General features: G+C 43.1%; 1 pseudogene across 1 annotated transcript; it reads right to left on the reverse strand.

Moving 5' to 3' along the window:
* Window positions 1-269: 269 nt before the first annotated feature.
* On the reverse strand, window positions 270-17,362 carry LOC308628337 (acyl-coenzyme A synthetase ACSM5, mitochondrial-like; annotated as a pseudogene). The gene is made up of 8 exons: window positions 17,350-17,362; window positions 15,700-15,798; window positions 14,035-14,118; window positions 11,388-11,584; window positions 7,421-7,619; window positions 7,049-7,217; window positions 757-902; window positions 270-386 (listed from the first exon to the last, which is right to left on the reverse strand). The product of its transcript is annotated as an acyl-coenzyme A synthetase ACSM5, mitochondrial-like (transcript).
* Between the last annotated feature and the right edge of the window lie 314 nt (window positions 17,363-17,676).

A 17,676-nucleotide genomic window follows, 5' to 3' on the forward strand; every position in this document is an offset into this window, starting at 1 on the left:
GAGCCATGGCCGCTGAGCCTGCGCGTCTGGAGCCTGTGGTCCGCAACGGGAGAGGCCACAACAGTGAGAGGCCCGCCTACTGCAAAAAAAAAAAAAAAAAAAAGCAGCATCTCAGAAGAGAGCAGATGTTCTCTGCTCTCTTCCAGGGTCATCCAATGATTCTGGAGATGCTCATTTGGAAACTGAAAGCCTTTGATGTCTACAGGGTTGAAGGGATGATGCTCCAAGTGGGGACTAACCAGTGATCCCACTCGTTCCTTTTAGAAGCTTCAGAGGTCTATGGGACATTTTGGGGGCTGCCTCTTATCTCCCCACTCTTGTCTCCTCAATTTACTCCTTTGGATCTTGCCAGAAACCGTCTTTGGCAGTTCTGAAACAAAGGCCGTCTAGTGACCATGAAACAAAAACGCTTTGAAATGATCATTTTACAGAAAGCCTTTCGACGTTACTGGAAAGCCTCCATGATTCATGGTTTTCCCCAAACGGCAACAATGAAAACAGCTAACCTGGAGCACATGTTCTTTCCAGCAGTGTTTCAATACCACCAACTGAATCTCCTTTATGTCAGTGCTTAGAGCGGGAACACAATGTGCTATGGGGAAGGCCCAGTGAAGAAACAGGGACACAGGGCTGAGGCAGCAACCAGGGTTATTCGTGTCTTCATCCTCCTGGTACCTGATCCTGAGTGGGAGCCCAGGGAGCACGTGCCCATTTGATTTCCCAGCTTATTCAGTCCTAGAACCCGCAGATGTTTACCTTTCCTGGGGTACTTGTACGGAGCAGTCACCCTTTTCATGTGCTCCTGGAGCTCCTGGGTTAGTTTCTCTGGATCATGCGAGGAATAGGCCGGAGAAAGGACTATAAATGCCTTTACCACCTCTTGGAAAAAACAAAAACAAACAAACAAACAAAAAACAAAGAATCAGGCCTCATGTAACAACTTTTTTCTCCTTAACCTAGCCTTGTGAATAAGTGCTCACATTTACCAGCCCAACATGAAAGTTCTACCAGTGACTTGGACTCAGCCAACAAATTGGATACCAATTTTTTTCTGTTGCCTGCCTTTCCAGGATCAACTATTGGGAGGTATGGCTTTTATGGAGTGATTTTAGAATCCTAGTTTCCAAACTCTTCCCCATACCTGAAATGACACTGTTAGAAGCCAACATGCTTCCCTTAAGATGCCAATACTTTGGAGAGAGGAGATTCACAAACTCCTTAGGGTTCATTACGTATGGGTTTTCCGGACTAGGAAGGCAGCTAGGTACAGGTTTGGACAGGCAGGATTGGGGGAAAATGTGTACCACTTGCAAGGGGGAGTGGGTCTTTCTGAGACTGCATGTATGAGTGTTTGCAATCAGCAAGGATTTTGCTGCACAGGTGTTTCAGGCATCCTGACGGACGTTCTGCACCTTGGCTCTCTCTGCCCACATCTTTCTTGCAGGTTGCCTCCTGCCAAGGAAGAGAAATAGTCCCAACCTCAGGTACAACAGAACATGGTTTCTGACAGGAATGGAAGAGTTCAAAGGCCAGCATACAACTCTGTCAGCAACACCTAAGTGGTGGTTCATTGTCTTTGCATACTTCCCAGTGGTGGGCATCTCACTACCATTTCATGTTCAGATAGATCTGGTTTTTAGGAAGGGCTTTCTCTTACTGCTAAAACTACCAAGCATTTATCGAACACTTTCTACGTGCCAGGCTCTGTCCTGAGCATTATACTTGGCTTAACTTTCAGCACACAGCCATTTGTCATAGCCCCAGTTAATGTGAGGCACGCAGGACTAGGCATACTTATCCAGGCACAATTTCTTTCCCCCATAGATGGGATTCTCACCCCGCTCACTCTATATTAGTGGCCTCAAATTTAGTGGGCGTTGGAATCACTTGGCTAGGGGCTTCTGGTCAAAGTGAAGATTCCTTAAGGCTGCATTCCCAGTCCCTTTGATTCAGCAAGTCTCACTTTAAGTCTAGAAATCTATATTTTAAACAAAAATCCCAGAAGATGCAGCTGTGAGCAGTCCAGGGCTCAGACTTTGCAAATCACTCCTCTGCCCTGAGGCTTCTGAAAATGCAGCTTGATCTTGCACTAACTTTCATAAGGTAACTATATTATACTTTAGGATTATGTTGGATTTACAGCCAGTGAAAAGTTCATAGGTCTGCCTATGAGCTTATTTCTCTCATACTGTCTGTTCTTCTGGGACCCACGGGAAGGAATTTGCATTTCTCCTGAGAAAAGCCATCTTATTAAATTTTGTCCTTGTTTCTGACATATCAAGGTCACTTTAGATACTTATTTTGCCATCCCTCAAGTTAGTTATCCCTCCCAGGTTAGAGCCATCAGCAGCCATGTTTGGTGTGCTCACAATATCTTTATCTGCAAATGGAAAAGGACATTTTATTGGACAGGATGGATGACAAAGCCAGCACCTGCCACTAACATCTCCCACCTAATAGCCCCTCTTGGACACAGTTCCATGTCCACTTGACACCAAAGTGTTGATATCTTCTCATGGTGTCCCTCTAGAGCATATTTGTATCTCTAAAGATGTGAGGGCAATGCTTAACCAAAAGGAATGTGTGTCTGTCTGATGGTGGCATTTCAGACTTAGCGGTACCTGGATGGGGTGAGATATGGGGGAATCTGGGCCTTCCAGCTTACTCTGCTGGGTGCTAATAGGCACCCAGGTGCCTATTAAAACACACAGGTGTTTTCCCTCTCTTAACTGGAAGGAAGCTGCCAGGAAATGATTAAGGATAGCAGCCCACTGCCATCCGTAGAAGGGTCTAGGCAGCATACTTGCATGCAGGGGGGTGGGCACAAGGCTATTGGCTCTGTTTCTTAGGATAAAAGAGCACACTGATACTCTTTGTGCTCAGCAATCACTGAAGATAGAAAGGGAGTGGTTGGCCAGGAGCAAGGGTAGGGGAAAGAGCTACAACACCAAACTCTGATTCTCAAAGCTTTAAGTAAAGCTACTGCTCAGTAAGAAAAAGAAACAAATTACTGGCACAGGCAGCAACACACATGAATCTCAAGAATGTTACACTGAGTAAAAGAAAGCAGACACAAACAAATTAACACTTTGATTCCATTTACATGAAGTTCTTTCTTTAACAAAAGGAAAAATTAATCTTCAGTGACAACAAATAATTTAGCAATTGCCTGAGGCCTAGGGATTGACTGCAGAGGGGCACAAGGGAAGTTTTTGGGGTGATAAAAGTTGTTCTATAACTTGATGTGGTGATGGTTACGCAGGTATATACATTTGTCAAAAGTCATTGACCTGTACATTTAACATAAGGGCATTTCATTGCATGTAAATTATACTTTAATTTTAAAAACGCATTGTGAAAAATAAAGAAAAAAGCTAAGCTGTCAATACCTAAAAATAAATCTAACACAAAATCTGTAAGAAGCATACATAGAAAATGTAAAACTCTACAGCACATTAAAGAAGATATACATAAGTGAAAAGATACACTTAATATCATAAAGATGTTAATTCTCCCCAAATTGATCTATAAACAATGTATCTAAAATGCCAACAGTTCCACAGAACTTGACAAATTGATTCTAAAGTGTATATGAAAGAACAGAGGACCAAGAATAGGTAAAACATTTCTAAAGAAGTTGAGTAAGAAGGAGAGACTTGCTCTACTAGATATTGAGACTTATGATAGTGTTTTTGTGGATAAGGCTCTAACTTTCTCAGGGTAATGACGCTTGTTGTCAGGCTGGGCACTGGGAGATGTATTCAAAGTGCCCCCAGCAGAGCCAAGGCCCTCAGAAGGGAATGTGCTACACAAAGCTTAATAACCATACTCACCCCCAAATTGGGGGAGCTCTAAGCAGCCGTAGAAAATGAATTTTTCTCAAAATACTTAGTGCCACAAAAAAGGCACATGACATAACTTAATGTTAAAAAGTGCATAGTACAAAGTTGTGGTGTGGTGCCAATTATGTATGAAACTATACCTGAGGACACTTTGCTTGCATAGATTTCATTTAAAAAATGTATCATTTCTGTATTATACAATTATATATCTCTTATAGAATAAATAGAAAATAAAGATAAGGATGACAAAAGATCAGTCTCACTACTCAGATAATCTGATTTGATCTGTGTATGGGATCTTTTCATGGCTTATCTGTGATTTTATGCATATACACATTTGTGTGAATACAAAATATTCTATACATGTATTTCAACAGTCCAATTTTACTTCAGTTAACAATCATGAACAATCATGAACATCTCCTCACAAGAATAAAAAGTGTAATGAAATATAAAATATTTGCATAATATTACCCTGTGTGGCTATAATATTATTTATTTAAACACTTTCATGTTATTAGAAATTTGGATTCTTTTTCTTTTTAGTCCTTTCCCTTTCCTTTTCTTTTCTTTTTCTCTCTTTCTCTCTCTTCTTTTTTTTTAAATATACAATGCTGTAATATCATTTATATAACTAATTTCCCACTGTTAGAAATTCAGAGAGTACCTCCACCTTTTTCATCTTATTAGAAATTTGGATTCTTTTTCTTTTTAGTCCTTTCCCTTTCCTTTTGTTTTCTTTTTCTCTCTTTCTCTCTCTTCTTTTTTTTTAATATACAATGCTGTAATATCATTTATATAACTAATTTCCCACTGTTAGAAATTCAGAGAGTACCTCCACCTTTTTCATCTGTTATAAACAACACTGTAGTGAACATCTGTGCATTTGACAGTTTGTTTCCATAGGAAAATAAGTAGATTCCTTATACTGGGTATAAAGTTGAAATAGGCACATTACTTTAATTGATGTGTGCAATCTCAGCTATATGGAATGTATATGCTAATGAGGGGGGAATGAGCTTACCTGGTCAGTCTTACTGACCACTCAGCATTCACAGAGCAACTGTGGCCTGACAATCTCTATTAATTTTCAATGTTCCATGATTCTCATGAAGAGATTTAATATTTTTTTCTTAGTTAAAAATGACCCAGAAAGAAAACTAACAGCTGGTACTAGTGATGAAAAGAAAAAGTTGAAGGAAACAAAGGTTCTTTTTAGCAAATAACTTTACAACTTGACTCTCTCAATGGAATGATCACAGACCAGAGAGGTCCTGTATTTAAGCTCTATGAGGACAAGGGTCTTATCTTTCCTGTCCAGTGCTGTATACTTAGTGGCATGAAGTAGGCACTCAGTGAATAAGGAATAAATTCTTCAGGAAAGTCAAGGATTTACTTTCACCTACAAAAGTAATTAGAAGAAAATACATTTAAATTTTCACATTATCTCTGTTTGATGGAATTTCTGTGTTGTTACTGTCATTGTTTTGTAGGTAGATTTCTATGACTTTCAATAAAATACCATGAAAGGTTATTTCTGTTGTAATCACTGAAAAGCCACAAAATACATATACAGCATTTCAAAAACAAATGGACTCATTTTTATCTGCTCCTTCCAATATTGTTGCTGATTGATGGCTTAGTATATACAGCAGATGGAGTTTCTATAAAGCTCGGCTGCACGTTTGAATCACCTGGCGACCTGACACACATTCTCAGAAAGTTGGCTCTCACTGACGTGGAACTTGAGTATCAGGAATGTTTGAAGCTTCCAAGGTGCTACTAATGAGCATCCAGGACTGAGAACCATGTCAGCAGAGTTTTTATTTATTTATTTTGCAGTACGCGGGCCTCTCACTGTTGTGGCCTCTCCCGTTGCGGAGCACAGGCTCTGGACGCGCAGGTTCAGCGGCCATAGCTCACGGGCCCAGCCACTCCGCGGCATGTGGGATCTTCCCGGACCGGGGCACGAACCGGTGTCCCCTGCGTCGGCAGGCGGACTCTCAACCACTGTGCCACCAGGGAAGTCCAGGGCACTTTATTTACTTGATCAACATTTATTCAGCACTTATCGTTAGGGATATAGAAACAAATGATTAGTCTTGCTTGGAGGGGCTTATAGTTTAGTTAAGTATAAACATAAATTTGGCATCATCCTTGACTCTTTATCTCTCACCTCTCACCAAATCTTATTAAGTCTGCATTCAAAATACATTCAGCATCTCATCTCTTCTCACTCCTTCCACTGCTATTCCCCCAGGCAAGCCTCCACCCTTGCCTCTTAATGCACTGGTCTCTTAAGTGGTCCACTGCTTCATCCTTGCCTCCTACAGTTTATTCTCAACCCAATATTCTGAGTTATCCTTAAAAAAAAAAAATCAGATCATGTCACTCCTCTGCTCAGAATACTCCAATGTTCCTCAAAAAATTATGTAGAATCACCATATTATCCAGCAATTCTACTTCTGGTTACATACCCAGAAGGATTAAAAGCAGGGTCTTGAACAGATATTTGTACACCCATGTTCAATAGTAACGTTACTGACAAGAGTCAAAAGGTGGTAGCAACCCAGGTGTCCATCAATGGATGAAAGGATGAGCAAAATTGGTAGAGACACAATGGAATATTATTCAGTCCTAAAAAGGAAGGGAATTCTTACACAGGCTACAACATGGATGAACCTTGAAGGCATTATGCTAAGTAAAATAAACCAGACACAAAAGGAAAAATACTGTACAATTCTATTTGTATGAGGTTCCCAGAGTAGTCAAATTCATCAAGACAGAAACTAGAATGGCTGTTATCAGGGCTGTGGGTAGGAGGCAATAGGGAGTTTTTGTATAATGGGTACAGAGTTTCTGATTTGCAAGATGAAAAAGTTCTGCAGATGGATGGTGGGGACAACTGCACAACAATGTGAATGTACCTAATGACACTGAACTATACACTTTAAAATGGTAAATTTAATGGCATGTATAGTTTACCACACTTAAAACAACAACAACAACAACAAAAAACCCCTAAACCTCCAATGGCTTCTCACCTCACTTAGAGTAAAGCCCAAAGCCTTCAGATCCTAACATGATTTACCCCCTTGTTAGCTCTTAACTTCAAATCCTGCCACTTTCACCCTTACGCACACTCCTCCACCTCACCTACCTACTTTCTGTTCCTTGGACCCACTAGATGAGCTGTCCCCTGGTACCTTCCACTAGCCACAAAACTCAGTCCATAGTTGGCCTGGCCGTGCTCGACCATCTTGGGGGCCCCAGTCGTGCCGCTTATGAAGTAGATGGCCGGTGGGTCTTGACTCCTGGTCCTCGCATAGTTGTGCTCTGTGGACACCTCCCTGTAAAATACAAAAATGGGTACTGCTAATAGTGAAGACACTCATAGTCACAGTAATATCTGTAACAACAATACTGGCTACATCTGGTAAATACCAAGTGTGAGGCACCTGCTGGAAGCTCCAGCCTGAGTCATCTCTAACCCCTACAATCACCTCACAGGGTAGGTATTATCATTATAACCCTTTGCAGATAAGGAAATTGAGGCTCAAAATGGTTAAATGACTCACTGCTGTCCGACACAAGCAGCTTGGTTTGGAGGGAGGGGCTGCTGGCGCTAATGGCATCCACCCGTGGAGCCAGGGAGTCACTGATGATAATGGACTTGGCCCTGGATGTCTGCAGCCAGAATTTGAGGTCCTTCTCTGTCAGCTGAGAGATGCCAGGAATCATGACGGCCCCTGATACCACACAGAGAGGGGATGTTGACTGGGCAACAGGGAAGACCCTTGTGAACAGGTCCAGACCAGATATCCCCAGATAGGAGCAAGAAGGGGCTGGAGAGAGTTGGAATGCTTGAACTGGAAAAGGCATTATTAATGACAAAATATTGAAATTCAGAAAATATTTCCTGAGCATTTACATGAGCTGAGAATTTTACATGCATTATTTCATTTAATTCTTACAATCCTGGAAAGTAGATGCTATTATTAATCCCACTTTGCAGATTCAAAAAAACTAAGACCTAGACCTTTATGCCTTAAATAAATTAATAACTTGCCCAAGATCACACAGCTAATATGTTGTAGAGCTGGAATTGTGAACTGAGGCAGGGGTAACCTTAAGAGTCCATGATCTTGAACATTGTATTATATTGCCCTAGAGATTACCTAGTTCAGTGGTTTTCCTTGCCTTTCAAACAAAAGGCTACAATGAATCTTAGTGTTGGGTGTAGGTCCCTTGGGGCAGGGGAGTGGGTATAGCAGCGGGAGCTCCAGGACCCCATATTACTCCAACCAAAGCCACTCTGAGGTAGCTGAGTTCATCTGCTCCCAAGGGGAAGCGATAAGGAAGCAGAAAGCAGGGACAAATTTTAATGACACTTGAAAAACCACTTCAGTATCTCAGAATGCAGGCTGTAAACACTCCACACTCCACTGAGTCCAGCATTCTCATTTCACAGGTGAGAAGAAAGAGATTCTAAAATAATCAGTCATCCAGCCACAGCCCAGCCACTCAGTTAGGACAGAAGACAGAGGAAAGAGCCAATCCCTGTGTGTCTGTTTCTTTTCCTCAGAGCTGGATACACTATAAGGGTGCTCACTTTTATATATTGTGCAAAATATGTAAAAATAAATGAACGTTTCTGCCTCCTTTTTGGAGAGACAATCTATTAACAAAATGGTCAGATTAAGCTTGTTCATACAGAAAGATTAATTTTCTGATGTGAGTGTGTATCCCTCTGTTTTGCAAACATTATTTGTGAAAACAAATTTCAGGTAGATTGTTCTACAGACACGACTGGAAGGGAGTGGACAACATTCTAACTGGTGCAAAGTTCCCAGGGGATGGAGAAACCAGCACTCCACCAAAAGTAGTTGTCTTGGTTTTTTTTTTTTTGCTTCTGCGGTACACGGGCTTCTCACTGTTGTGGCCTCTCCCGTTGCAGAGCACAGGCTCTGGACGCGCAGGCTCAGCGGCCATGGCCCATGGGCCCAGCCGCTCCGCGGCATGGAGGATCTTCCCGGACCGGGGCATGAACCCGTGTCCTCTGCATCGGCAGGCAGACTCTCAACCACTGTGCCACCAGGGAAGCCCTAGCGAACACTTTTTGTTTGTTTTTGTTTGTGTGTTTTATTTAGTTTATTTATTTTATTTAACACTTTCTTGTTTCTGTTTTGTTTTTGTTTTTAACTGTGTCACTCTGTGTGAAGTGGTGTCTCATTGTGGTTAGAATTTTATTCCCCTAATGAATAAAGACGTCGAGCATTTTGCCATGTGTATATTGGCCATTTGTTTATATTCTTTAGAGAAGTGCCTCTTTGAATCCTTAGCCAATATTTTAATTGGGTTATTTATCTTTTTATTGTTGAGTTTGAATTCTTTATATATTGCAGATATGTGCAACATATATATAGGTGTGTACATATATATGATCTATATATGTATATCAGATATGTGATTTTCAAATATTTTCTCCCATTCTGTGGGCTACCTTTTCACTTTGATCTACAAATACTAGAAATTTTCATGAAGTTTGATTTATTTATTGTCTTTCATTGCTTATGCTTTAGAAACCATTACTTAATTCAGGATATGCACTTATATTTTCTTCTAAGAATTTTATAGTTTTTCCTCCTTCATTTAGGTCATTGATCCATTTTTGAGTTAATTCTTGTATGTGGTGTGAGGTAGGGACCACATTCATTTTTTGCATGTGAATATCCAGTTGTGCCAGCACCATTAATTGGAAGGACAATTCTTTCCCCATTGAATTTTCTTGGCACCTTTGTTGAAAACTGATTGACCATAGATTTATGGGTATATTTCTGAATTCTTAAGTCTATCCCATTCATTCATGCCAATCTTTATGCCAGTACCACATTGACTTTTTTTTTTCCCACACAGTCTTGATTACTGTAACTTTGTAGTAGGTTTTGAAATGAAGAAATGTGTATACACCAGTTTTGTGTTCCTTTTTCAAGACTGTTTTGGTTATTATGGGTCCCTTGCATTTCCACATGACTCTATGGACAAGACTGTCTATTCTGCAAAGAAGTCTACTGGAATTTTTGTAAAGCTTACATTGAGTATGTAGATCACTTTGGGATTATTGTCATTTTGGGGCAACTTTATAATTTCTGCCTTAATGGCAATTAAGTTTTTAAAAGTGCAGTTCAACTTATTCATATTATTCCTTTATAAAAGGCAGACTTCAGTTAAGCTTTTAAATGCATGCATAATGTAGAGGCTATTATTTTCTGGCAGTTCTTTTTTCCTGAAAGGTAAACATCAGATGTGTTTTAAACTTTTGTCAGAATAGTCATGAAGGATATGTTATTTTTACATAATAAGGTAATATCTCAGGGGTGTGCTCACTGAGATACACCAAAATCGTAACAAGTTTTTCTTTAATAAATATTTCCTGGATTACTCTAGCCTTTGGCTAGTTTCTAGAGTTCTGAAAAGTTGATTATGACCACTTTTCTAAGGTTTTTGTTGCTGCTATTATGGAGAAAAAAATTTTAGAAAGTCCTTATTCCATCATTTTTTCTGACTTAACCCTATTTGTTTGATTTTTTTTCATTAGGAGAAGTCTTCTAAGGATGAGCCTAGTGTAAGCTCACTCTGCTTACACTCTGTAGACAGGAAAGGAGCACCCTGACTCCATCTCTTATTTCTCACTTAATTCACACAGCTCCAAGTGGCATATGAGTCCCTTTTTATAGGTTAGAAAACTGAGATCCAAGGAGCCTAGGGATTTGCTTATGGTCACACTTCAAGCAGATGAACCACATCTATTTGACAGCAAAGCTTGCGTTTACAACTCAGTCATTCTCACAGCACCTCCATAAATTTTACCATATCCACTAACAGTAGACTGCTATTACATCTACTCACAGTAGTACTTGTCTCATCTTTTTTTAAAATAAGCTCTTCTTAAAATTAACATAAATAAATTTCTTTGAGATAAAGTTTATATTCTCCTACTACAAATAAAAAGTACATTTAACATAGAATTCAGAGAGAGGCACAACAGACACATAAGGAAGGGAAAATGAAGAAGGAAGCAAATGCACAGAGACACCCAAAGAAATAGAGATCATCTGAATTCAATTTTATGTATCTGCTGTGATCTGTGAAAAGCTTTGAGCCTGAGCCAAATTCTCTCCTTATTTAAAAGGGATGTGCACGACGTGAGGAAGATACTAAAAACAGACTAAGAGTAATACAAAACTTTCTCCTTCACTTGCTCAGAATGATCGGAAGGGAATCAAAAGGGGCGTAACTCTCTCCCTGTGTGATTTGGGCTCAGGAATGTGAGACACACTAGAGACTGGGCAAGGGTGTCTAAGGCTCAAAGACTTGGTCGTAATTGTTTTTCTAAGGTTAAATGCTAACAGTTTAAATTTTAGGACTTGAGAAACTCCCAAGTCAAAATGTCCACATGTCTTGTAGCCCTGAGTCTCACTGGGGTGCCCAAGGGCAGACGGAATCTGATGCTCAAGATGGACCCTGGGACACAGTGAGCTTCACCCTTTCCAGCTGACTCCACACGTCCAGCACACCATGTGCAAAATTGAAGTACTCAGTCACTGGTTGCCTGCCCAGGCTGATGACTTCCCAGGTGGCCACAATCTTCTGAGGGACAGGTAGAGGCGGCAGCTGCCCATGAGACGCACAGATACCCCAGGCATTTCTCAGAGCCTGGAGGACCAGTCCTCTTAGCCATATCACCAAAGAGGAGAGAGAGCATCGTCATGAATTCTGGGCTTCAGGGACACTCTGAGGTTGGAGAGAAACTTGTGGTCAGCCTTAGGGTGAGCACAGCACATATGGCCTTGTAGAACAGAGTCCTGGGCTTTAGTCTGAGTTCCATGGTGTGATTTTGATCATTTCTCCTCCCTGGACATGAGGTCTAGCCCTTCCACCTCTCACTGTCCATGGATCTCTGTGGATCTGAGTGCAGGAACTCAGAGCCTGCTTCCCAAGGCTCAGTCCTTCAAAGCGAATCCCTCAAAAAGCCTTTGGCAAATCCTGAACTGGCCTGACAATGAGAAAGAAAACTCCAGGGCAGCACTCTCGGATAGAAATGTGATGTGAACCACATGTACTCGTGTAATACACAATTCTCTAGTAGTTTCATTCAAAAAAGTAAAAAGAAACAGGTGAAACTGACTATAATACATTTTATTTAACTAGCTATATCCTGTAATTTCAACAGGTAATCAATATCAGAAATTATTAGAGAGATATTTTACATTTTTTGTTGTTGTTGTTCTTAATTCTTTGAAATCCAATGTGCATTTTACACTTCCAGGCACACTTCAGTTTAGACCAGCCACATTCAAATGCTCAAGAGCTACACGTGGCTAGTGGCTACTGTATTGGACAGAGAAGTTTTAGTGCCTGGCTATTCAGAGTGTGGCCTATGGACTAAGGACATCAGCATCACCTGGGAGCAGGTTACAAAGGCAGAACTTTAGACCCCACCCTCGACCTGTGGAATTAGAATCTGCATTTTAACAGGAACCCCAGGTGAGTCAAGCACATTAAAGTTTGAGAAGTGAAGCAGTGGCCTCGGGACTGTATCCCCAGTTTCTTTCTGCCAAGTTCCTCTTGGTAATAATAATAATAATAGAATATGGGAATAATAACTGCCATAGACTAAATGTGTTCCCCCCAGATTCATATGTTAAATCCTAACCCCCAATGCAATAGTGTGAGGAGGCTGGGCTGCTGGTGGGGGATTAGGTCATGAGGGTGGAATCCTTATAAAAGAGACCCCAGAGAGCTCCCTTTTCCTTTGCTTGCTGAGGATACAGCTATGAACCAGGAAGCAGGCCCTCACCAGACACCAATCTGCCCATGCTGCCTTGATCTTGCACTTCCCAGCCTCTAGAACTGTGAGAAACAAATGTTGTTTAAACCACCCAGTATACGGTATTTTTGTTATAGCAGCCCAAATGGATTAAGACAATAATCAACAATAATGATGTGTCATGGTAACAGAAAAAGCAATAATAACTGTCATCTACTGAAGGCTTACTGTGTATTAAGCATTTGAAAAGTGCTTTATATTTCCTTAAATCTTCATAACAACTGTATGATGTGTTATATTCTCTATTTTACAGAAAAAAAAGTGAGGCTTGGAGGGGAAAAGTGACTTCCAGGTCTCACCTCCCAGAAAGTTAGACCCCAGCTTCTGCTGTGGCCACCAGCCCTGCAACAGAGGTCGGCTTGTGAGGCAGGACTTCCTTTCCCTCACCTCCCTCCCCAACCCCTCACCTCTCCTGAACTCTGCCCCAAGCCCTTTCCTCTGCCTTTCACTCCTGGATTCCGGGGGCCCCTTGACAGCAGAATCCCAGGCCTCCTTCCCAAGTGCACAATGCCATTTCAGGCCCTGCCCTCTTTAGGCTTAATCAGTAAAGGCCTCAGGGGCAGCTGACACCCCCTGCTGAAGGATTTCTCTCCACAGTGCCTTGTTCTTGAACCCAGGAAGTGAGAAGACTTCTAGGTTTTGCTTCAGCTGAATGCAAGCCTTAATGCCTATAAACATTCGGGTTCCTGGGAACGCCGGTAAAGACAACTTGCTGACTCAGCCTCCCTCGGGAACTTTGGCCCCAAACGCAGGCAAGAGAAGGCAGAGCCCGAAGCCAGCAGGGGACATGTGGCTTCAGCTGGTCAGCACACTTGAATCAGTGGGCACGGCCCCGCCACCTTTTCTCACAGCTGGGAGATGGTACTCCAGCCCCAGTGCCTGCTGGGTGTCTGGACCTAGGGGATATTTTCCCTGAAAATTCAGGTCATCATCTAATCCAAAAAGAGAACAGGAACTTTATTATATTGTAGCAGAAAGGAGACAACAGTGACAATAATATAAATCAAATCACATCCCTTTTCTGCGCAAACCCCTCTAGAGACAGGAAGTAGATTAGCGGTTGCCTGGAGCAAATGGGCACAGGGATCTCTTTGTTGGAAATGTTCTAAATTTGGAGTGTGGTCAGAGCTGCACAACTCTGTAAACTTACTAAAAGAAATTGATAGGGATACAAATAATTGTACACTTGAAATGAGTGAATTTTTGGTATGTAAATTATACTTAAATAAAGCTACTAAAAAGAACAAAGTCTCCTCTGGCTCCTGTGTCGCTCAAAGGCAAAGTCTGGAAAACAGCTCTCACCTGGCTCTCTGGACTGCAGCCACAGCAGTCTCCCTGTGGCTTTGAAGTCCTGGCTTGAGGTGGGGTTGTTGGTAAAGTGCCTCTCTGAGAACAAAAACTGCACAAGTGACTTGTAGTGTTTGCCAGTATCTATGGTTAAAAATTCCCACCATGGCCAGTTTTGATTCCCACCAGTTTCAACTTATCAAAGTTTAACAGCCGGCCTGCAAAGTTTCTGAATATTAAGAGGCTCCCAGGTGGCCCTGCAGGCCGACTCCAGCCAGCACTGATTCAGGCCTTCTTGCGGGCTCTTCCGCCAGGACGCTCCATCCACATGGCTCACTGCCTTGCCACCCACAGGGCTCAGCTCATGGACCTTCAACCAACTGCCTCATCGAAAGTGGAACCCTCCCCCAACTGACACTTCCTGCCTGCCATTCTCTGCTTGATCTTCCTCCTCAGGATTTATTACTTTCTAACAGTCAGTATATTTTATTTTATTTTTTATAAATTTATTTTATTTGTTTATTTTTGGCTGCGTGGGGTCTTCGCGTGGCTTTCTCCAGTTGCGGCGAGTGGGGACTACTCTTCCTCGTGGTGCGTGGGCTTCTCATTGCGGTGGCTTCTCTTGTTGCAGAGCACGGGCTCTAGGTGCATGGGCTTCAGTAGCTGTGGCGCGCGGGCTCTAGAGCGCAGGCTCAGTAGTTGTGGCCCGTGGGCTTAGTTGCTCCATGGCATGTAGAATCTTCCTGGACCAGGGCTCGAACCCATGTCCCCTACATTGGCAGGTAGATTCTTAACCACTGTGCCACCGGGGAAGCCCTCAGTATATTTTAAAATATGTTTTTATTTTTTCCAGCTTTATTGAGTGATGACTGACAAATGAAATTGTATATACTTAAGGTGTACGTTGTGCTGGTTTGATAGTGTACATGGTGTAAATGATTACTGGGACAGGGCTTCCTGCCTTACAGGTACTATGCTGCTCACTTTGCCTGTATCATCTCATCTAACAATCCTCCTAGGTGTTGTATGCCATTTTACTGGTGAGGAAAATGAGCCTTAGAAAGCATAAGTGACATGCCTGAGACCACACAGCTGCTTAGGAACAGAGATGGCATCCAAATTCCAATCTATAGGCACCTTTGATGCCACACCCAGTACCCTATAGTGTGTTTTGTTTCTGGCCCTTCTTGTGACCTCCAGCCCTCCTCCCCCAACTCAGCATGGGCAGGGCAAGACCCCCCCTTACTCAACAATGGCCTATTCTTCTCCAGGGCGAGAATCCCAGAACTCAGAACATTGCTGCTGAGGATGTTCTGGCCTCAGTGTGTTCAGGAAGGGACACCACTTCTCCCTCTGGATTTACACCCAGCTGCCTTCGGGTCCTGCTCTGGTCACAAAGGGAAGCCAGGAGCCTGCTCTTCAGGTGTGAACTTCCCTCCTAAAGGGCCACAGAGTGTGCTGCCCCGGCCAAGGCTTGGCCCCAGTGGGCCTGAGAAAAACCAGGCTTCCTGCAGGTATGAGCTTGAATGAAAATGGCAATTCTGACTGAAGCGCCCTGCACTGGCAGCCTTCCTTCGGCCAAGAAGGTTATAAATTTAAGTGTGAATTTCAGCATAAATGGCTACACATTAGGATCACCAAGGGGGCTTAAAAAAAAAAAAAAAAGATGCCCAGACTCACCCGACCCCAGATCAATGAAATTGAATCCAATGTGTTTTGAGTTCAAGTTCTTTTTAAGCACCCGGGGAGATTGAAATGCACAATCATGATTGAGAACCACTGAAACAGACCATGGGGTTTGTGTGACAATTAAATTAGGTTATTTGTTCATTCATTAATTCGACATACATTGAGTTCCAGATCTGGGCCAGACACCATTCTAGGAGGATGGGAAACAGCCGTGAACAAAGGCCCTTATATTAAAAAGTTAAAGATATAAACAAGTGCACTCAGAAATAATAATACAAAATTTGAAGCAAGCAGGGGTAATGTGACTGAGAGTGCTCAAAGCTGAGTTTGGGGAGACAGAGTGGCCTGGAGAAACCCCTCTGAGTTGCTGGTGTTTGTACCGGGACACTTCAGAAAAGGCTGAATGAAGATGAGGGTAAGGGGTTCCAGGCAGAGGCAAAGGCCCTGAGGCAGGATGTGCTTGAGAAGAGGAAAGGAGACCAGCATGCCTGGTGCCCTGTGACTGGGGGGAGAGAATGGAGTGCCAGCGTCAGAGGGGAAAAGGTTTATGGAGGCCAGAGCTGGCCAGAGGGGCCTGAGAGAACAGATGCAGGGCTGGGTTGTCTGAGACGACAAGCCATGTACCTTTTAGTAAGACAGCAATGCGATCTACATTATGTTTAAAAGAAAATCGCTAACTGCTCTGTGGGGACTGGATTGGGGAAGCAAAGAGAATAAGCAGAGAGATCAGAAAGGAGGCCACTGCTCCAGCTGGGCGAGGGCCGGCGGTGCTGGGACAGGGGCCCTCTCTATGGAACGCTGGTGGAGACAGCACACACTCAGTGGTCAGTGTACTGGCTAGCAGGTAGGAAGCCCCTCCGTGTTAGCTCTTCTTCTTTTTTTTTTTTTTTTTGCGGTACGCGGGCCTCTCACTGCTGTGGCCTCTCCTGTTGCAGAGCACAGGCTCCGGACGCACAGGCTCAGCGGCCATGGCTCACGGGCCCAGCCGCTCCGCGGCATGTGGGATCCTCCCGGACCGGGGCAAGAACCCATGTCCCCTGCATCGGCAGGCAGACTCTCAACCACTGCGCCACCAGGGAAGCCACCGTGTTAGCTCTTCTTATTCTCAGTCTTATTAATAAAAGTTTCCCATCACAGCACTCCCCTGGAGTATGTGGTGGGGGGAGGATGCTGGAATCTGTGGGACGGGGGCAGACGGTGCCTGAGGAGACACAGAGGGGCAGCAAGGGATGCCCAGCCAGAAGGGCAGGTACAGGGAGAACTGAGGTCCACAGGCCCAGAGAACAGAGGGGCCCAGGTGGGGCTGAGGGAACAGTGCCAGGGGGTGAGCCAGAACGTGGTCCAGAGTTTGACGGGAGCCCTGGGATGAAGTAGGACGGCGCTGTGGCCACAGTCAGTTTCAGGAGAGAGTGCAAGAGGGAGAGACAGAGAGAGAGACAAGAGACAGAGAGATTACTCTCCCTGCCACCCCCCATCTACAACCTGCTCCCAGAAAGGCAAATAGTTCACTTCTTTGCTTCCTTTAGTAAAATGTCAGCTTCTGAGTGAAGCTTTCTATGTGACCCTATTTAAAATGTCAATACCCCCTCACCTTATCCCTTTCAAATCTTCTCTGATTTACTTTTTCTCCTTAGCACTTACCAGCATGTGACATACTCGGTATTCTTTCTATCTCATTCACTTGTTCTGTCTTCTAGAATATAAGCTCCATGAATGCAGGAACTATTGTCTATTTTGTTCACTTCTGTACCTAGAATGGTACTTAGCCCACATGGAGACCTTAAAAAATATTTGATGAATGAACAAACAAATGAATGAGTGATTGAGTGGATGAATGAATGATCAGGAGTTGGGAAGACTGAAGTGGGCAAAGTCTGACGGTGGAGGTCTTTCTGCACAGCTCAAGGGGCTCAAGCTCCATCCCGTGAGACCTGGGGCTCTGAAAGCGTTTCCAGCCAGCAGGAAACC

The sequence above is a fragment of the Mesoplodon bidens genome (genome assembly GCF_964165515.1).
Source record: "Mesoplodon bidens genome assembly, chromosome: 15".
NCBI lineage: Eukaryota > Metazoa > Chordata > Mammalia > Artiodactyla > Ziphiidae > Mesoplodon > Mesoplodon bidens.